This window comes from Populus nigra, chromosome 1, assembly GCF_951802175.1.
Source record: "Populus nigra chromosome 1, ddPopNigr1.1, whole genome shotgun sequence".
Lineage (NCBI taxonomy): Eukaryota > Viridiplantae > Streptophyta > Magnoliopsida > Malpighiales > Salicaceae > Populus > Populus nigra.
The window spans coordinates 47,118,478-47,141,779 of NC_084852.1; the positions used below are offsets into that span (position 1 = coordinate 47,118,478).

The window sequence follows — 23,302 nt, forward strand, 5'->3', positions numbered from 1 at the left end:
CAAAAAACCTTGTTGCATCTGCATTAGGTTCTTCTTCTATGATTGGACATTCCCTGACATTACCTTCACTCATTCTCATTGCATCCATAACCATATTCCTGTAAGGATTACTGTTCTCATTTCCAACTTCATGCATGTTGCTAGCACTAGAAGTTGACCCAACCACCTGTTCTTCCATGCTCTCATCAGGAACAAATAGTTCTCCGTGAGCATATCAACACAGGTAATCTTCCATGAACCCTTTGGTTAGAAAATGCATCGTTACAACATCTTGATGCAGAAACTTTAAATTTTTACACTTCCTGCATGGACACCTAATACCACCATCAGTAAAATTCCTCGGAATAGATGTTGCGAAATTAATAAAACCCTGGACACCGTTACAATAATCCATCCTCCGCAATCCTTGAGGTGAGTCCCGATACATCCATGAACGATCATCCATGACTTCTATTGAACCTCTATAAAACATAACAAAAATATTGGTTTTCCCCGACATTATCCAACAAACTAAAACAACACTTATGTTAAATATTCATTATCAATTATCAACGTTCATACATACAAATTTATACATATATAAATTTACAGAAATCACAACTTCGAAATATAATTGATAACAATTAAACAAAAAACTTAAACAAGCTATTAATTATTTATTTCATCACAACGACACATTTAATTCGGTGTAATTCAAACAAAATTTCAACAATTTACAAACAAATATAATTTGACAAAATCTAAAACAAACTATAACAACTACAAAATTATACATTCATACTACAAGTTTCTTTGACAAATAACAATTAAACAAGTACAAACGTTAACAAAATACATATACTAAAACAATAAAATTCACAATTAAATATTAAAACTAAAAAGGATAGATTTACTTACAAAAAAATGATAAAATCTACAAGAAACGGATATTGTGACCACGTACAAGATATAAGAAACTTGAGTGCTCATGTTGAGAATAGTGGAGAGTTTGGGATGGATGTTTGGCTGCAGTTTGGGAGGGGAGATGCAGTTTGGGAGGGGAGAGGTGGGATGGGAAAGAAGAAGAAGGAGAAACAGAGGAAGAGAGTGTCGGCAGATGGGTGCATATAATGGTTTTTTCAGACGGAATCACCGACGGAAGGATTCCGTCGGTGATGCCGTCGGTGACAGCGCCACATCACTGTACGGCTATCTCAGTTTGAATCCCTCGGTAATTTCCATCGGTAAAATCTCCTGATGTCACCACGCCGTTGCATATTTCCAGACAAAATGTATACCCATCGGTATATAGCGACGGAATTACCGACGGAATAAATCCGTCGGTATATACCGACAGATTTGGAGACGGAATTATTTCCGTCGGTATAAATTACCGACAGAAAAAGTTCGTCGGTAATTCTGTTGCTTTCCTCCGGTTTTCTGGTAGTGAGAGGTATAATAGTAAAATCAAGTAATTAATTGTTTAATTTTTTTAATCATGGATTATAATTTTAGGATATCCAAAATGAAAGGTGAACAATATCTTTGAAATAGAGGGAGCGGTTTTCTGTGACAAATGATGATTTTGCTAAATCAAGAAGAAAAAAATTGTTATTGGATTGAGTTTTAAATTAAATTGAGTGGAACATCCTAATAAGTCAATCTATGATATAATTAATTTGGATAAAACTCTATTTAAATTTTTTAAAAAATGAAACAATATTATTTAAAAAAAAATTCTTAAAACAACCTTATTTTGAAATTAATCCACATAACTGAAGATCAGTTGTTGTTTTCTAAATTATGTCTTCAGTTGTTTGACCATCAATTAACTACAGAGCGGATATTCTATGAGATAGGGAAATTAAAAGAGGCCTATTGATCGGCTTTGTGCTATGTAACGAAGAAAATGAAATAAGAAGCTATTTTGTGAATTGGTTAGAAGAAAGCACAGGTGCTAAATTAACATGCAATTGGCAGCCCGGGATTGGGAAATTGATTGAGCAATCCAAAACCAGCAGAAAATGTAATAGTCCGACTGTACGACTCGATCAATGTTAAAAGATTCCAACATATCCTCTTTATTTGAGGGTAATTTTTTTTTTCTTCCAAAATCGGCAGAGTTTCGTTTGCATTTAGGACATCCCAAGTTATCGACTACTATCAGTTTACTCAATCAACCCATCATCACAAGGTCCCTTTATTCCGAATCTTATATCAAACCTCATAATTCCACACCTCATACAATCCACACAATATATATATATATATATATATATCCTATGAGTAAGTTCAATATGAACATAGTCCAACACATTATATCATAAAATTTAAAGGAAAAGAAGTACTAACATGCAAAGAAAGTATTTACAAAATAAGAAGTGTTCTTAAATATTTCAAAAGGATTAATTACAAGATAACTAAGATACTACATGCTAAGCTGAACCTTTATAAATACATCAAGGTTTGCACAAAAGTATACTACCTAAACACGTTAATTCCCTTTTGTTTTAAGTTAAATATTTACATAAGTTTCACAAAGTAGAGTCCTATACTAATGATCTTCCTAGATGTTTGATGGACCTGTTACATAAATAAAAATACCATTATGTTGATAAAGAATATATGTATGCTCATGTAATGAATACGAATGAAGTATTAGCTTTCTATCGACTCCATGAGAACTCTAACAAAAAACTTATATTTTGCTTGTAAATCTTTTAAACCCAATTAACACTCATTTGTATATTCTTAATTGAATAATCTTATTTACTTGCATAAACTGGGTGACATTGCAAGGTTTAATCCTATAAATCATATTCCGGCAATCCTATCACGGATGCCATTAGCCGAAGCTAATCATGTAAATCATTTCTCGGCAATCCTATCACAGATACCATTAGCCGAAGCTAATCGTTTAAATCATATCCCAGCAATCCTGTAAATCATATCCCAAAAATCCTATAAATCATATTCCCGGCAATCCTATCACGGATGCCATTAGCCGAAGCTAATCGTGTAAATCATTTCCCGGCAATCCTATCACGGATGCCATTAGCCGAAGCTAATCTTGTAAATCATTTCCCGGCAATCCCATCACGGATGCTATTAGCCGAAGCTAATCTTGTAAATACACTAGGCTTTATTTACATTGATCATGATATTTAATATAATTGCATTCACCAGAAGGATTCTAAATTGTATAAGTGCAAATAGGAGGAAAATCACGCACCTGCTACGCCTGTCTCGCGACCTCCCCTAACAGAAGATCCAATCCTGGTTGCTCCTCCTGAATCACAAGGAAGTTTTTTTTTTGTTATGATTCTTTCAAGCCGATATTGTAGAGAATTCATATTCATCCATTACTCATATGTTACTTTCTATGCATGTTCATTTCCTCATAATAACATACATACATATATCATGTATATTTTCAGAGTTAATATCTCAATATACAAGTGTTCGTATGACTTAATTCTTTTATATTCTTATTTATAGTATTCACATGAAAGTCTACTGTTACTGTCTAACTTTGAACTGTTACTGTCCAATTTCCAACTGTTACTCTAATTTCCAACTGTTACTGTCTGACTTTAAACTGTTACTGTTTGACTTTTCCTATTGTTACTGTTTGACTTTTCCAACCGTTACTGTCTTGACTTTTCCAACCGTTACTGTCTGACTTTTCCAACCGTTACTGTCTGACTATTCCAACTGTTACTGTGTTACTTTGAACTGTTACTGTTTGAACACTCATCAGATTTTTAACTATATCTAAAGTTCTAAAACTCCATTTTAATTGAGATTGATCTCGTTAGAAAGCTAAGACACGAGGCTACTAGTTCTCTGAGGGAGGAGAACCCAATTTTGCCTCCAATATAGTCAAAATTGTTCATTTACTAATTAGTCCTACTACCCTATATAATCAGTCACGACTTAGTCTCAGTTGGTAACCCATAACTGGAGTTCTACATTTCCAAATTGAGCAAGACCAGTTTCCTTGGTTAGCTAACATTCAAATCTACAATTTATATGGGGAACCCGATCCTAATCCCCTCATCCTCCTACCCGAAATCTCATTGAAAGTTAGGAGACAAGTTTGTCCAGATTCGTCTCCCCCTCCCCTTCACATAATACTTTCATAAACTACATATCACACACATGAATTAACTTAATCTCAACAATAAGTACTTTTTCCCCAATTTAAGTCTAAGAACCCTAACCTATGATTCAATATCAAGGCATCAATTCTTCATCGAATTTAAAAATGATTTTTTTTAAGATCATGTTTACAATACCTTACCCGGTACAAATTAAGATTTGTATCTTCAACCAGTTGAAGATTTTCAACTCCCTCCTTTCTTTTCTTCTTGTTCAATTTCCCTCCTGTCTTTCCTTCTTGTTCAATTTCTTGGTAATCCTTTGCTCTCAAGTTTTTATCCCATCTTTAAGCTCTTAATCTTGGATGGGTTCTTGAAATTTTAGTGTTTCTCTCTTGATTTCTCGAGAATGGGTATAAAACTCCCTATTTTCTCTCCTTATGGTTCCTACCGATTGTCTTGGTGAGGAGAGAGTATTTATACTCTATATTTTCTCTTATTTGCATTTAGACCCCCTTTTTCCTTTAAGTGCATTATTCTCTTCAATTAAATCTAACCATCAACAATACCGGGTTTATTATAATGTCTCGAATTATTTCATCCGGAAATTTATATTCAAAAATTTCTGAATTTCTGTTTTTATTTAATCATATGCATGAATTCTTTCACTTTTATTTATTTATTATTTTTCCCGGGTTTTACAGAAAAAGGTCTTCCTCTTGGTGTTTCATGGCGTGCCTACCTATTCTTTATCTGTAAGCAAAGAAACTCTGGATGTCATAACTCTGAAATTCCCCTGTTAACAGCATTTCTCAAGCTGTTCTTTTCACTGTCAAACACAGAAGGTGGAAAACTGCAATTTGTCAAGCAGCTATTTATCAAGAAAACAGACTTGTTTGCTATCTGTTATAACTGGGAACTAGTCTGAATAGGTGGCTTTCTTTTTGTATAGCTTTGTAGCAGGTCGATCCTGCTTCTCGTTCATTGAATAATGATTTCATTCATCAAATGACTTACAGCACAGATAAACTACATCTAGAAAATGGGAAAACATAATTTAGCCATAAAAGAAATCACCTGTGTAATTGTTATAAAAACAATGAAGAATTATCAGTGGATGTGATTAAAAATTTTAAAGACAAATTCTGGTACATCATCATGTATACAAAGTCACTAAGGAGCTCAAGCATGAGGCAGAGAAAACACTACCAAGAACCGATTGACTGTGTCATCCGTGCAAGAAAAAATTGAGTTTTCCATTGCCTACAAAATCCTTTGCCAACTCCAAACGACATAATGTCCTTTTGGCACCTGTCAGTCCAGAACATGATTCAGTGGCCTCTAGGGTAACAGCGAAGTAGAGATAGATTGTGCATAAGAAAGCCAAGAGAGCCAAGGCTGTTAAGAGGAAATGGTGCCGCTGAAGGAGTGCTGACCAGCTACCCAACTCATCCCGAGGGAATTTCTTCCGGAAAGACGGTGATCTCCGGTGAGGAGAAGTTATCATGCTATCAAGACTTGTCAATGGGATTAGATGATTGCATTTTAATATATGTATAATAAAAATAAAGTTTGCTGAATCGCTGTAAAACACACGTGAGTCTCTGTTTTTCCTTTCCCTTGTTACTATTTTGATGCGGATTAAACATATAAACATGTAATATGCTTTATCATGTCGTTCGATGTCAACTTCTGCTGTAATAAAGAAGGAGACAAAAATATGAGGATTAGGGTCCACACAGAAACACTCAGTCGAATAACTTAAGTTTGAGATTTCACGTTGGAAATTTCGGTTAAGTTTCTCCATGATATAGATTTTCTATAAAAAAATTGATTTAATCAACGTCGGACAAAACTTGAAATATATAAGCTTTAATTTAAGAGTTATAATGGATTATTATTTTTTGTTGAAAAGTAAAACACAAGAAAAAAATTGTAGCTTCCTCTTAGATTATTTAAAATTCTATGATAATAAAATAGTTAAATTATTAAGTAATTGTCCTGTACTTCTTCACTGCAAGTCAAGTCAATTACATCCTAGAATATTTTAAAACAAAACACAAACTTGCATTTGATGGTTCAAATTTTTCTCTCTACTCTCTGTTTTCTTTTTATGGATTTTTCTATCCCTTTTGTAAATGTTCATTACATCCTATAACATTAACTAAACACAATCTTGCAATCTCAATATAACTCCTTTTGAATTACGCTTGCAAGTTGATTGATGATTAATTTCTAAAGATATGTCCATTCTAAGTACTTATCTACTATTTCTAGATATTCCACATTATACTAAGATCTTGGCACTCATAGCATCGTCGTCTACACGCTACCTGTCTTTGAATTGGTTAGACGAAAGTCACCATCATCACTCAATTTGAGAGTCTTAATTTATAGTCTTGTGGAATTTATACATTATTAATTAAAGCTTGGAAGTTGGGAAGAAACATCCTAGCTCTAGATCCTACAGAAACTTGTGGAAATATTAGCATCCCTTTTCCATTTGGAATACTCGAATTAAAAATATGGAAGGCCACCATATTATATATATAGATAGATTGAGAGAGAACTTTTCAATGAATTTGCTTCAAATGATTTGGACAGTTCGTTTACTCTTTTAAGGCAGTCTTCTCTGTCTCAATTGGTATTTTTTCTCTCACAAATATAGGGAACAAAGAAAGATCTTTCCCCCCTCTCTCTCTATCCTTCCATTATTGATCTCCAGCAGCATCTAAATCTGCAATAGAAGGGAAGGCATGATTCCTCGTAGTGTCTCTCTAATTTTTTTCCTGCTATTTCTAGTCCCTGAAATAGCAACTGTATCAGCAATAATTATCGCGAGGACTAATTGTGAAGACACTTGTCGAAACATTAGCATCCCTTTTCCATTTGGAATAGGAACAGGTTGTTACATGAATGACTGGTTCTCAGTTCATTGCAACAAAACAACTGCGGATTCTCCCAGCAAGGCTTTCTTAAGCAGCATCAAAATGGAGGTCTTGGAGATTTCAATAGGGTACGATAATCCTATGGTTCGTGTAAACAGTCCAATAATTTCCTTCGGCTGTGCAGGTAGAGGTGCCAACTTAGCCATTAATATGACTGGAAGTCCTTTCGCCTTCTCTTCCTCAAATTTCTTCACCGCAATGGGCTGCAACAATCGTGCTTTATTGAACGGAATTGAGCCAGAAATTGTTGGGTGCACGTCAACTTGCGGTGCTAATAATTTGACTAGTTCTAGTACTGAAGGGAAAGAAAATAGCTACTGTTCTGGTAACAATTGCTGCCAGACCACAATTCCCTCGAGTCTCCAGGTGTTCAACGCGAGTTTGGGGACCGCAGAGGACCCTATTAATGATCAAGGCAGGAATGAATGCAAGGTAGCTTTTATAGTAGAGGAAGAATGGTTCCGGAACAATATATCAAGTCCCGAGGTGGTGCAAGATATGCAATATGTTCCAGTAATCCTGAGTTGGTTTATGTATTATGGTACTGACATCCCTGAAAGTGTGGAGAATTCTGATGCAATGTATTGCTGGCGCCCTATGAACTTAACTTCTGGTAGGTGGGGTTTGAGAACAGTAACATTGTATTCCAATGCAACTACTTGTAGTTGCAACCCGGGCTATGATGGCAATGCGTATCTTCCTGATGGATGCACTGGTATGATCCGAACACGCTTAATGTGATTTAATCTATTTTTTTTTTCAGAAAAAATAATGGAGTACTGAAGCTTTAGAATAGAGTTGAAGCATAAATTCACCATGCAATATCATTCTACTTTTGGGTGGCTCCAATCACATGAACATACTCACTCATTGGATTTCCTGAATCAGATATCGATGAGTGCAAAAATCCCAATGGAAATTGGTGTTCGGGGATGACAAAATGTGTGAATGTACCGGGTGGATTTCCTGAATCAGATATCTGTACGATCTCGACAAAGCTAAGATCACTTTCTTGAGTAAGTTCCTGTCTCTTAATTCTTTTCTCCTTCGTAATTTATAGGAACCTGAAACATTGGTTTAGAGGATAAATTGTGTTTGGGAGACAGTAGAAATTATATATTTTCCCTTGTCTGAGAGAATTATACATTAAGAAAAAAAGAAAAAACCATACAAAAAATTTAAAATTTTCTCATATAAGTGGAAAAGCGTAATTATAGATAATTATACATTAAGAAAGAAAATTAATTCTCGTCCATGACTGCCTTTTTTATCTCCCCAAAATGGATAGAATAAGGCAATGACGTTATAGTACTTTCTTAATTATTAATTTACATCTTTACCCTTCTCAAAGTACCCTTGGCTCTCCTGTAAATCATAGCATACTATATAATTCTGTTCTTTTTAATTTCACCTTCTTTTTCTTTCTTTTTTTAATTAATTAAATTCTGTTCTTTTTTTAATTTCACCTTCTTTTTCTTTCTTAATGTATAATTATCTATAATTACGCTTTTCCACTTATATGAGAAAATTTTAAATTTTTTGTATGGTTTTTTCTTTTTTGCGTGTTTGAGGTGTTTGACATTGCTATTGTTGAACAGTGTTTTTATACTAATCGATTCGGTATGTTTGACTTGGAAAGTTCTCCATTTGCACTCAACAAGAAAAAAACTATTTGTAAAAAAAAATATTGATTTTTTTGTGGGAATAAAAAGAAAAGTGGTATGTTAATTAAAAAAAATTAGATTAATTGATTTATTTATCTTTATGTATTGGATTTATTCTTCCATGTTTTATTTTTTAAGAAAATTCATTTTAAGAAATTTTCAGTCTGCACGGATACTATTTTGCTACTGTCTGGATGAAAATGCCCCCAAGACCTCCAACATAAAAATTAAGTCTAAATTTTTTTGAAAACTTAACAAAACATGAAAAACCAATAAAATATATAAAAAATTAAAAACATATTAAAAAAAAAACTAGAATAAAAAAACCTGGAGATCTTTCTATGTTATTTTATTTTATTTTTGTAATTGTTTTAGGCTTTTTAAAATTAAATTTTCTTTGGGAGATGTTGTGGCTTTTTTGTTCAAAATAATGAAAAAAAAATATGAATATACAATAACATATAAGAATTGAAAAAAAATGTATATAAAAAAATATACGCCAGAAGGTTACCTCAACCCAAAAAAAGAGATTTAACCACCTTGTTGACACAGATAGTTGTTCAATAATAATACGTATTATTTTATTTTTCTCTTGCGAGCAATGGCAGTTCTAGGTGCGGCCACTGGATTGTTGTTGCTGCTTGTTGGTATTTGGCGGTTATATAAACTTGTAAAAAAAAGGAAGAACATTGAACTGAAGAAGAAGTTCTTCAAACGAAATGGTGGTTTATTGCTGCAGCAACAATTATCATCAAGCGATGGAAGCATACAGAAAACAAAAATGTTTACTTCCAAGGAGTTGGAAAAGGCAACCGATCGTTTTAATGATAATAGAATACTTGGTCAAGGTGGCCAAGGAACTGTTTATAAAGGAATGCTAGCAGATGGAATGATCGTTGCTGTTAAAATATCCAAAATGATGGATGAAGAAAAGTTGGAAGAATTTATCAATGAGGTCGTCATCCTTTCACAACTCAATCATAGAAATGTGGTCAAGTTGCTAGGTTGTTGTTTAGAGACGGAGGTTCCTCTGCTAGTCTATGAATTCATTCCCAATGGAAATCTCTTTGAGTATATTCATGACCAGAAGGAGTTTGAGTTTTCATGGGAAATGCGGCTAAGGATTGCTACTGAATTTGCTAGGGCACTTTCTTATCTTCATTCCGTAGCCTCCATTCCGGTTTATCATCGTGATATTAAGTCTACAAATATAATGTTAGATGAGAAGTTCAGAGCAAAAGTATCAGATTTCGGAACTTCAAGATCAATCACCATTGATCAAACTCATCTAACCACTCATGTTCAAGGTGTTAAGCTATGTCAATTGATTAACATGATCTATAATTCTGCAGAAAGAAAGAAGAAACAGAGAGATACAAGCTCCAGAGAATACTTGATAATAGTTCTTATTTTGCATAATTCCATATACCACGAGATAGTTGTGTTTATATATCTGTTTTTAACAAACTAATAGACTTGGGCTAATTAACTAACTATCCACTATATTAAGATTGTGACAAGTGTCACAATCTAAAGCAATGTACTCTAATATACTCTAACATCCCCCCGCAAGATCAAGCGGTGATGAACCAAGCATGAGATTGCAACAATGAGTGTGGAACAGAGGAGCACTCAGCCCCTTTATAAGGATATCAGCAAACTGCTCCTGGGAAGACACAAACTGTACTGAGAGTTGTTGACGTGAGACTCTTTCGCAGACAAAATGAACATCCACTTCGATATGCTTAGTCTTTTGATGCTGAACAGGATTGAAAGACAAAGCAATGGCAGACAGATTGTCACAAAATAGAACAGGCACGTCAGGCAACGAAATGTGCAGAAAGGCTAATAATTGTTTTATCCAATCCAACTCAGCTGAGGTGAAGGATAAGGCACGATACTCAGCTTCGGTGGAAGATCGAGAAACAGTTTGTTGCTTCTTAGAGGACCACGAAATGGGATTGTTACCCAAGAAGACCACCAATCCAGTAGTAGATCTCCTGTCATTAGGATCTCCTGCCCAATCAGCATCACTAAATGCCTTTAATTGTAAATCGCCTCGAGTATATGAGAGACCAAACTTAAGAGTGCCTTTTAGGTATCGTAGGATTCTCTTAACAGCAGTAAAGTGAGACATCATAGGGTGCTGCATAAACTGGCAGACCTGATGTACAGAGAAAGCAATATCCGACCTGGTGAAAGTGAGGTATTGCAGAGCTCCTACAAGACTTCTGTATAGCTGAGGATTTGGATAAGGCTCCCCATCGTCTTTGAGGAGTCGATGATAAGGTAGACAAGGAGTTTCACACGGTTTAGCCTCACTCATTTCAGATTTAGCTAACAAGTCCTCAACGTATTTGGTCTGGGACAGAAATAAACCAGCAGCAGTGTGAGTAATTTGGATGCCCAAGAAATAATGGAGGGAGCCTAAATCTGTGAGATCAAATTCAGAAGTAAGAGCACTAATGACTTGCTGAATCACACCAGACGCACTCCCGGTGATAATGATATCATCCACGTAGAGAAGCAGCACCACAATCTCATGATCAGCATGTTTGAGAAATAATGAAAAATCATAATAAGTGGTTTCAAAACCCAAAGAAGGATGGAACTGAGTAAACCTATCATTCCAAGCGCGAGGAGCCTGTTTGAGGCCATACAGGGATTTATGTAGTTTACAGACGAGTTGTGGATGATTGAGATCTTCAAAACCAGGAGGTTGAGACATGTAGACTTCCTCTTGGAGAATACCATGCAAAAATGCATTTTTGACATCTAACTATCGTAGAGACTAGTTAAAATGTGCAGCAAGAGCCAAAACTAACCGGACTGTGGTAGGTTTCACCATAGGACTAAACGTCTCTCCATAGTCCAATCCATGTTCCTGACTAAAGCCCTTAGCAACTAACCTTGCTTTGTGCCTGGCAAGAGAACCATCAGAATGTCTCTTGATCTTAAAAATCCACTTACAGCCAACAAGTTTTCTGTTTGCTGGCAATGAAACTAAACTCCAAGTGCATTGAGTATGTAAGGCATCAACTTCTTCTTTCATGGCCTGTAGCCATACAAGAATTTTAAAGGCAGCCTTGTAATTGGTTGGTTTAACCAACTGCATTTCAAGGGTCACAGGATCCTAGATAGTGGCTAAGAGAGCCTACCTTTTTATAATCCCACTCTTGCTTCGAGTCTGCATTGAATGAAGATTAAGTGGAGGAATGGACAACACCACTTGTAGATTATCAGGAATAAAGCCATAAGAATCTAAATCAGATTGCATACTGATAGCAGGTGCCACAGGGAGCAGAGGAGAGGCTGAAAGTGGAGCAGTAATGGATTGTGGACTAACAGAGTCTGTAGATGGGGTAGGTGTATGAGTGGTAGAGGGGTGAGAAGGAGATACTGAGCTGGTGGAGACAATGGAATTTGCTGTATTGACAATAGTCACAGGACAAGAAGACAACGGACTGGATTGGAGTGTGTTTGAAGGTGTAGACACTAAATCTGAGTATGGGAACTGATGCTCATCAAAGATAACATGCCTAGACACAAACATTCTCATTGTTGGTACATGATAGCATAGATAACCTTTATATTTTGTGGCATATCCAAGAAACACATTTTGTAGTTTTGGCCTGCAATTTGGTGCTATTATAAGGCTTGAGAAGAGGAAAACAAGCACATCCAAAAATTTGAAGGTGTGTAATAGTTGGAAAGGATCCAAATAACATCTCAAATGGTGAGCTATTATGAACAACAACAGTAGGCATACGATTGATTAGATAAGTGGCTATTTGACAGGCATAAGACCAGAATGTGGATGGCAATTTAGCGGTTCGTAATAAGTTGATAGTGGTTTCAATTATGTGTCTATGTTTCCTCTCTGCAACCGCATTTTGTTCAGGAGTATATGGACAAGAAAGGTGATGGGAAATGCCCTTGTTAAGAAGAAAAAGTTTAAATCGATTGCTAGTATACTCACCCCCCCCCCCATCAGTTTGAAGTGTTTTAATGGTGGAGGCAAATTGAGTAGAAACAAAGGAATAAAAATCAACAAAGGTAGAAAACAAATCAGATTTATTGATTAAAGGGAAAATCCAGCAATATCTAGTACATTCATCAACAAAGATAGTGTAGTATCTATAACCGTCAATTGAAATAGATGGTGCAGGACCCCACAAATCAGTATGAATAGTATGAAATGGAATTACAGACTTATTGACATGCTGTGGAAAAGGTAGTTTACTAAACTTTCCTTCAAGACATGGATGACACATGAGAGGTGTAGGTGTTTTGGAGACATGCACGTGAGCTTTATTTAATATCAAGGAAACAACATTATTTGTAGGATGACCTAACCTATGATGCCACAAGGTGGACTGAACAACTTGACCAAGATAAGCTGTAGCTTGATAAGGCTGTTGGGAGGTTGCAGGCGAGAAAGAGTGGATAGGATACAATCCATTACTGCACAGCCCTTTGTAAAGGATCCTCCCTATGGCTTTGTCCTGAATCCAAAAATAGAGAGCATCAAATATGAGCCGACAGTTATTATCAAGACAAAGACGGTGTACTGATAGCAGATTCCGAGTAATTTGAGGAACACAAAGCACATAATGCAATTTGATTGGAGAAATGGATGAATGAAGAGTAAAATGACCAATGTGGGATACTGTCAAACCTTCACCATTGGTAGTATGAATGGTTTCAGTGGATGGATATGGGGAGGCCAGCGATAGATTCGCCAAATCAGTCGTCATGATTCGTGGCACCAGAATCGGTGAGCCATACTTGAGAAGATCCTGAGGAACAAGATGCTGGAGAGGCAGAGTGAATCACTGTATGCATAGCTTGCATAGGAAATTGTGGTACTTCCCGGTTCTGTTGCTGCATAGCTTGCATAGGAGATTGTGAGGATGACGCCTGATATGGAGTATATTGCTGCATAACTTGCATAGGAGATTGATGTACTTCCCTGTTCTGTGAAGAGGGAGCCGGATATGAAGGATACTGCAGAGACTGGGGCTACAGAGAAAAGGATGACTGTGGAGAATACGAAGCAATGTAATTTGGACCCTTATCATTATAGAAACAATACCAGGAGGTATGATTGCTTCTACCACAGATGTTGCATCTGGTTCTCTTAGGAGGAGAAACTCCACAGAAGGGAGCAATGTGTCCCTCAGAGTTGCATAGCTGACAGATTGGAACCATGAGTGCAGAAGGATGTCGAAATTGCCGAGTAGGGGATTGACCAAGGAGTCCATAATTTGAGTTGGGAAGCACAGGTGCCATGGAGGAAAAACCTGGTCTAGAAGCAAAGAATCGAGAGCCCTGAGTAAATCGACCTTTACCCCTGTTCTTGTTTCCATTATATGGCTGAAACTGTCTAGTAGGCACCTGAGACTGCCCATGATGTGGAGAGAAACTCCCTTGTGTGTTTGTATCACCTGTACTAGCAACCATAGCTGACAGGAATGGAGAATTAACTGAAGTGTTAATAACCACTTCCTCTGCAAGCAATTGTGAGCGAAAGTCCTGCAATGAGATCACACTTTCTCTTCCCCTTATCACACATCTAAAAGTATTATACTCAGCAGGTAAGCCATTCAAGGCAAGAATCACAATGTATTCATCTGCAAAATATACCCCAGCAGTAGACAAGTAGTCCCTAGCCTCTTTAATTCGATGAAGATACTGTGAAACTGAATCTGAACCCTTTTTAATGGTTTGCATATTGGATTTCATCTGAAAAATACTAGTCCTAGACACAGTGGAAAATTGTTCCTTTAATCTAATCCACAAATCTTTAGAGCTAGTGCTACCAATTGCACAGGACATAGCAATCGGTGATAATGTGGCAGTAATCAATTGCATAATCGCTCTATCATGCATTTTCCATACTATATATTCATCAGATTGAGAGGAAGAAGAGGTGATACCAGATTCAGCTGAGATTGAACAATGTTGAGGTGGACAGGGGAGTAAACCATCAACATACTATATATTTCTCCACTCATGATGATTGAGTGTTTTTAGAAAACAAGGATCAGTATTTGCTCTGATACCAAGTAGAAAACATGAAGCAGAAATTAAGAAGAACAAAATACTGAATTCTCATATGTTATTCTATTGCTAGCGGAAGAATATATACATCAGGAAGGTCTACAATTAAGGAGAAGAATCAGCAACATTAATTGACTCCTTTCATAACACAATTACTGCCTAATTTCTAGAGATTTACAGGTATTGATATGGCAACACAATATTTGAATGTATCTGCAAGATAAACATTATCTTGATAAATACTATCTTGAAGATCAACCATATCTTCAAGATCCCCCCTCAAGGTGGAGCATGAAGATTGTGAATGCCCAACTTGCGAAGAAGAAAATGAAATCGATCACGTCCCAACGCTTTAGTTAAGATATCTGCTAATTGAAAGTGCGTTGAAACATATTATGTAGCAATGATGCCAAATTGTAAGTGCTCACGAATGAAGTGGCAGTCGATCTCGATGTGTTTAGTGCGCTCATGAAACACGGGATTAGCAGCAATGTGTAAAGCGGACTGATTATCGCAGTGCAAAAACATTGGTTGAGAATGAGGCACAGAAAGATCAGCAAGTAGACTATGTAACCATATTAGTTCACTAGTGGTGGCAGCCATAGAGCGATATTTTGATTCAGCAGAGGAACGGGACACTGTGGCTTGTTTCTTGGACTTCCATGATATAGGAGCATTACCAAGGAAAATGTAATAACCAGTAACTGATCGTCTAGTCACGGGACAACTTGCCCAGTCGGCATCACAATAAGCTTTGATCTGAAAATCACTGTTTGATGGAAAGAAAAGGCCTTGACCAGGAGAACTCTTCAAGTAACGAAGAACATAATAGGCAGCATCAAGATGTGGCTGACACGGTTTTTGCATGAATTGACTGAGAAGTTGAACTGCATAAGTGATAATTGGTCGAGAAATTGTAAGATAAATAAGACGTCCAATCAAGCGACGATATTGACTCGGATCTTGTAAAGGTTCTCCACAGTCTGAAGACAGTCGGTGCTGTTGAGGAATGGGAAAAGCAGCTGGCTTACTGCTAGCCATATCAGTTTCTTTTAATAAATCAAGAGTATATTTGTGTTGGCAGAGAGATATTCCTTGAGGAGAACGAGCCAACTCTAAGCCAAGAAAATACTTAAGTGTGCCGAGGTCCTTGATGGAGAAGCATGTACTGAGATAATGCTTGAGTTTCTGAATCTGTAAAAAATCATTTCCAGCAATAACCATGTCATCTACATAGACAAGGAGAGCAAGGAAAGATGTACCTTTAATCAGAGTAAAAAGTGAATGATCATTGGAGGATTGTGTGAATCCAAATTTTCTTAAGGACAAGGAGAACTTTTTGAACCATTGACGAGGAGCCTGCTTTAGTCCATATAATGATTTATGGAGCTTGCATACCCGATTGTCACCTGATGGCAGATAGCCTGGGGGAGGAATCATATAGACTTTTTCATGTAATTCTCCATGAAGGAATGCATTGTTTACATCTAGTTGATGTAATTCCCAATTCTTAGCAACAGCAACAGCTAACAAACATCTGATAGTGGTCAATTTTGCAACCAGTGCAAAAGTTTCAGTATAATCCAATCCTTCAATTTGTGTATATCCTTGAGCTACTAACCGAGCTTTGTAGCGTTCAATGGAACCATCTGACTTGTATTTCAGTTTGTATATCCAACGAGAACCAACTGGTTTCTTCTTTGAAGGTAATGATACTAAACTCCAAGTTGCATTCTGCTCTAGCACAGAAATTTCTTGTTTCATCGCTTCACACCATTGTCGGTCTGTTACAGCTTGGGAAAAGGTTTTAGGTTCACTCACAACAGAAATATTAGCTAAGAACATTTGATGAGATGGAGCAAAACGAGTATAAGACAAATGACATGCTATGGGATACAGAGTACCTGAAGAAACTGTATAAGATGTGGGCTGTGATGACTTATCTATTCGAGGAAGTTGCCACACATAATCATCAAGATGAGAAGGAACTCGTCGAGGTCTTTAAGATCGTGAAGTGTTCAAGGGAACAACCTGATGATCAAAATTAATGACAGTAGGCAGTGCAGCTTCAGCATCCAGATTATCTGGAGAAGTTTGAATTTGTGGACTATGATTTGGGAACATGGTGTCTAATGTCTCCAAGGAGTCAAAAATAGGCAGAGGAACAACTACATTTGATTCCTTTGAAGGATTATGAGACTGAAAAGGGAATCTGTTTTCATAGAAAACGACATCGCGGGATGTAAACATTTTATGCGATTCCATGTCACATACTTTGTATCCCTTTTTCCCCATAGGATAACCGATGAAAACACAAGTCTTAGATCGGGGAGCAAATTTATCATTAGATCGATTTTTATCATGCACATAACATAAACAACCAAAAACACGTAAATGTGAGTAAGATGGGGGTTTTGAAAACAGTATCTCATAAGGACTTTTGCCAAACAATTTAGGAGTGGGAGTATAATTTATCAAGTAAGTTGCAGTCAGGACACATGCACCCCAAAATTTGATTGTAAATTGGCTTGGAATCGTAGAGCACGAGCAACCTCTAACAGGTGACGATGCTTCCGCTCTACTATTCCGTTTTGTTGTGGAGTATCAACACAAGATGTTTGGTGTGAAATACCATTTTGAGAGAAGAATTTGAACATATGACCAGCAGTAAATTCCAAACCGTTATCACTCCTAACTATTTTGATACTTCGATTAAATTGAGTATTAACCATAGCATGAAATTGAATAAAGTATTTTTGTGCTTCTGACTTGTGTTTGAGAAGATAAACCCAGGTGCATCTAGAACAATCATCTACAATGGTAAGAAAATAATGAGCACCTGACGTAGATGGTGTTTTATATGGTCCCCAAATGTCACAATGGATCATATCAAAAGGAAAATCAGATTTATTATTGCTTAAGGGAAAAACATTTCGAGTTTGTTTAGCTCGATGACACACATCACAACAATTGTTTGAATTTTTAAAAGACACACTAGATAATTCTAGAATTAAGGATAATCGATCAAATGAGATATGTCCTAACCGCTCATGCCACAAGTTGGAAGAAGAAGGAAGTGATGCTGCTGTGACAAAAGGTAAATGCAGCCCATGAAAGTAGTATAAGCCATCACGTAATTCACCCATTCCAATCAGTTTCTTTGATTTGAGGTCCTGTAAGACACAAAAAGATGGAAAAAATGTGACTAACATTGTAGTGCTTTTGTCAACCTGCTTATTGAAAGAAGATTACATTTGAAAGACGGTATATAAAGAACATGATTTAAAGTCATGTTTGACAATTGGATCTGACCAACAGAATGCACAGGAACTGATGTTCCATTCGGTAGTTTAACAGGCAAATAATGAGAAGGTGTTTTTGTATTAGAGACAACAAGTGCATCACATGTGAGGTGTTTAGAGGCACCACTATCTAGAATCCAATCTGTAGTATCAGATGAGTGAGTGACCTTACCGACAAAGTTTGCTATATTCTGATTAGTAGAGGGAAGTAAGGACATGAGCTGTTCATACTGTTCTTGAGTGAGATTAAAACCTTTACCCGTAGGCTGACTTGACCCTGCAATGGCATTGTTGGATGAAACATGTTCTGGTTCCCTTTTGAATTTTTTGTTCTGTCTCGTAATGAAGTCTTTGCTCTGTTTTGCCAACCTGAAGGATATCCAACAAGCTTAAAACATTTTTCTTTGGAATGCCCAGGTTTATCACAATATGAACATTTGAATTTGCTTGTCTCTCCTCTTTGTTGTTCTCCTGCAAAATCCCTTGCTGGAAATCTGAAAGGTTTGACAGTAAATGCTACTGCCTCTGTCGGCTGATCACGACCAATTGAGGCAATGGCCAGTTGCTTCTCTTCTTTGGTTACAAATGCATAAGCCTTGTTAATTGAAGGAAAGGGTTCCATGTTTAGTATTTGGGACCGAATGATTCCATATTGATCATTCAGTCCCATGAGAAACTGATGAACTTTTTTTGTTTCCCTCTCTGCCCAGATTTCTTTTCCAGCACCACATGAGCATAAAGGGATAGTTGAGTAGGGTGACAACTCATCCCAAAGACCTTTTAGTTTGGTGTAGTAGATTGCTACAGTAAGATCCTTTTGTTGTGCCAGACAAATCTCTCTTTTTAATTCATGAATACGTGGAACATTTCCTTGAGAGAAACGTTCCTGCAATTCTCCCCACATTTCATATGTTGAATCCACATAGGCAACACTGTCATGCAATTCTGAAGCTAAAGCATTAAAAATCCAAGAGATTACCATTGAGTTGCATTTTTCCCAAGCCTGAATTTCTTTGTTATCCTCCTCTGGTTTGAGTAAAGAGCCATCAACAAAGCTCAACTTGTTTTTGGCTCGTAGAGCATTCATCATAGCACGCCTCCATGTTGGATAATTGTCTCCTTTCAGAAGACAAGAAACAAGAACTGCTCCTGGATTATCAGAAGAATTCAAGAAATAAGGTGATGATGAGTTGTGTTCATACATTGTTTTTGATGTTGAACTTTTGAATATGCTGGAGAGAATTTCTCCACTCATGATGATTGAGTGTTTTTAGAAAACAAGGATCAGTATTTGCTCTGATACCATGTAGAAAACATGAAGCAGAAATTAAGAAGAACAAAATACTGAATTCTCATATGTTATTCTATTGCTAGCGGAAGAATATATACATCAGGAAGGTCTACAATTAAGGAGAAGAATCAGCAACATTAGCTGACTCCTTTCATAACACAATTCCTGCCTAATTTCTAGAGATTTACAGGTATTGATATGGCAACACAATATTTGAATGTATATGCAAGATAAACATTATCTTGATAAATACTATCTTGAAGATCAACCATATCTTCAAGATCAACCGTATCTTCAAGAGAACTTGAATGGAAGGAAACGACCAACAATGAGAGAAGTCGCGATAGAGTTAGAGCAGATTCGGCTGTCAAAAGGAGCTCTTCATGCACAACAAAGTAGTAAAGAGATTGAAAACATCAGGGATGCAGTTCCCAGCGTATGGGAAATTGCTGGACCTACTACTTCAGTAACAATTGGCGATTTTAGAAATGGCACGGCTCCATCTTTGGATGTCCAGCCACTGATTTCTCACGAAACATGGTGATGAAGGACATCCACGACATTTATGTTCATTTGATTTGCATGAGTTTTAGACAATTTTAAGATTTTCTCGTTGTATTTCCCTTCATGATACGTCCCCTATTTCATGAAACAACTTTTGTGTTTTTATTTTCTTTACTTGTTCATCTGATGTAAGTTAAGTTATTATTTTTAGAGTTTTTTTTTAATAAATTTTGACTGTTAACAAAAAAAAAAGTGTTTCATGGGAAATTTTGAATAATTTTAAAGTTGGTTATAATAACGAAGACTTATTAAACAAATTTCGAGTTCATCTTAATAACAAAAACTTATTGAGTAAATTAAAGTTCATCGTTATGATGGAGACTTTTTATATAATTTTTAAGTGAGTTATAATGACGGAGACTTATTGGATAAATTTAAAGTTTGCTGTTATAATGGAGACTTTAATGATCATGATGATATATAAAGACTAACTGAATAGACTTAAAGTCGGCTACAGGACTTATATGTGATAAGGAAATGATGGAGTTATAGCTTAAAATAAATAATTAAAATGAAATGAAATTATGGTAATTGTGTTTGTACCTAAGTTTTAGTATAGATTGTAAGGGTAAATAATATTCACCTGCTCTTATTCATTAATTGTATTACTATGTATTGCAAGTTCATATTAATTACAGGCCACCACAACATTGATCTTGTTGTTGGGATTGCATAGCTTTTGTTATTAGGTAGAATTTTATAATTATTACTTTATGTCATGTAACTAAACTTGATGCATAGGTTAATAATTAATATTTTCAAGTTGTTACAAGTAAAATAATTAATTAGTAATTATTCTACCTTTTATTGGATAATTGTACGTTTGCACTATGCCGCAGATCGTATCAAATTTTTGTTGAACTTAAAAAAAATATTCAGCTGTTGTTAAAATGTTTTCTAAAAAAAACCATTATGTGGAGGTTAACCCGATGTGACATAGTCAACTTTACAGGTCCAAATACAACTCGAACAACCGGTAAAAAATATAGTATGACTAAAAAAAATCAAGACGATATCTTTTTTAATTTTTTTTTTTAGATGACAACATATTGGATCTACTTGGATTTACTTGAATCGACTTGGATTTACTTGGATCAACTCATATTAATTTGCCAAATCTTCAACCGAAATCATGAGACCTTGATAACCCTATAGAAAGCAAATAAATAAATAAATTATTAAGCTTTATTCTCAATTAATATAATATTGAAGGATGACATTGAAAAAACATCAATTAGAAAAATAAGTTGAGTCAGCCTAGGTTAACCTATTAAACCTGAGTCATGAGACTAAAATAACCACGCAGAAAGAAAATTGAAATAAATTATGAAATTGAATTCCCAATTAACTCGATGTTGAAGGATGAAATTGAAAAGAATCAATTAAAAAAAGGACACGAAAGAGTCAACCCAAACTAACCGACCAAACTCGTTATCCAGATCATGAGACTAAGATAACCTTATAGAAAGCAAACTGAAATAAATTATGCAGTCTAATTCTCAATTAACCTAATATTAAATGATAAAATTGGAAAAAAAATTAAAAAAGGACAAAAAAAATAGAGGCAACTTGGCTATTGCGTGACCATGTTTATGAGATCATGATAACCCCATAAAAAAACAAAATGAAGTAAAATTCTCAATTAACCCAATGTTAAAGGATTAAATTGTAAAAAAAATGAATAAGAAAACAAACAAAAAAATTCCCGAGTCAACTCGAGTTAACTTGCCAAACTCGAATCATGAGTCTGAGATGAATGCATAGAAATAAAAAAAAATATAAAGTCAAATTTTCAATCAACACAATGTTGAACGATCAAAATTGAAAAGAAATTCAATTAAAAAATGACAAAAAAACCCGAGCCAATTTGGCTAACCCATAAAACTTGCGACCTAGGTCATGAGGCCATCATACCCCCACAGAAAGTAAATAAAAGAAACATGAAGCTAAATTTTCAATCAACCAAATATTGAAGGATGAAGTTGAGAAACAAATCAATTAAAAAAAAGAATAAAAAAATTACTTGAGTCAACCTAGGTCAAACTTGGATCATAAGACCAGGATATCCTCATAAAATATACATCAAAACAAATTATAAAGTCTAATATCTATTAAACCTAATATTAAAGGATGGAATTGCAAAAAAAAAAATCTTTGAGGACCATATTGTAAAAGGCCAAATCATTTCATTGTTAATTGCTACAATGAAATGTCAAGACCTTTTAATATATGTTAATTATGTAAAAACAAAGTAATGATATAAATCTCAAGCAATATTATGAATTCTACTTTACATGAATGTGGAGATTAATTGTGACTGAAGTTATTTTAGTAGTAAGACTAAATTTGCCTAAGCACTGGTTGTGTGCACCAAATGTGGTTTGAGTTGTCTTTATGCATACAAATACTAACATAGGATAAAATTTTAGATAGAGCTCCCGTGTAGGACAAGCTCTACTGGAATTTTGTTAAATTAAATAAATTATTTGTTTGAATGGAAAGTTCCTTGTGTGATTGACATGCATGTGAAATATATATATCTGTGTGTGTGCGTACGCGCGCGCGGACGTGTGTTATGCGAGAAGGAACCTTATAATGTGAAAATTGCGCTTATGTGTTGGGTGGAAGAGTCTCTGCACATAGAAGACTTTGTCCGAGGATATATAAAAAGAATTCCTTATTTTAAACGTACATGATTTATTCAATGTCGAATCATTACATTGAAGATGTTTTTGCTATTTTAATTATTTTTCCTAGTTTATTTAGAATTTTAAATATTTTTCATACTTATCTTTGGATTCTTTGATTTGGTCAGTTTTTGTCTTTATATAAACAATCATTGTGTTATTTTTTCCCATCAAATTATGGAATGTCAGATTTTTTAGAAAAATATCATATTCTTTCCTACATGTTTCTCTGTAATATAGGGATCGTTGGGGATTCCGGCTCCCTTATACGCGAACCAGTGGTATTCTGATTATTGCCCATTGGAGGCTAATCACACTGAGACACAATATTTAACATGGTTTAGCAAAATTGCCTACATCCACGGGAGAGGTCCATATTATTAGAGATAGAGAAATGATACAAAACAATTACATGAAGGAGGAGGATTACTGCACTCAAACTCAACTCCCAGCTTTCATTGTTGTACTTGCAGCTATTGCCCTTGGCAGCCCCTCACTTTCTCTCTTGGTCTCTCACATTCTGCACTCTCTCTCTCTCGGTGCCTATTTATAGGCAAGAATGGTGCCACCAGCTCCAGCTCTTCTTCAACAATGGTGGTTGCCAAACTTTAACATTTGGGAAAGGCTGCTGCATTTGTCAATGGTTGTTGTCGTCCATTAATGGTTGCTACACATTAATGGCATCCAACCTAACAATCACCCCT

General features: G+C 35.7%; 1 pseudogene; it reads left to right on the forward strand.

Annotated features, from left to right (window-relative positions):
- The first annotated feature begins 6,679 nt into the window (after positions 1–6,679).
- Positions 6,680–23,302, forward strand: part of LOC133704750 (wall-associated receptor kinase-like 8) — a 39,961-nt pseudogene continuing 23,338 nt past the window's right edge.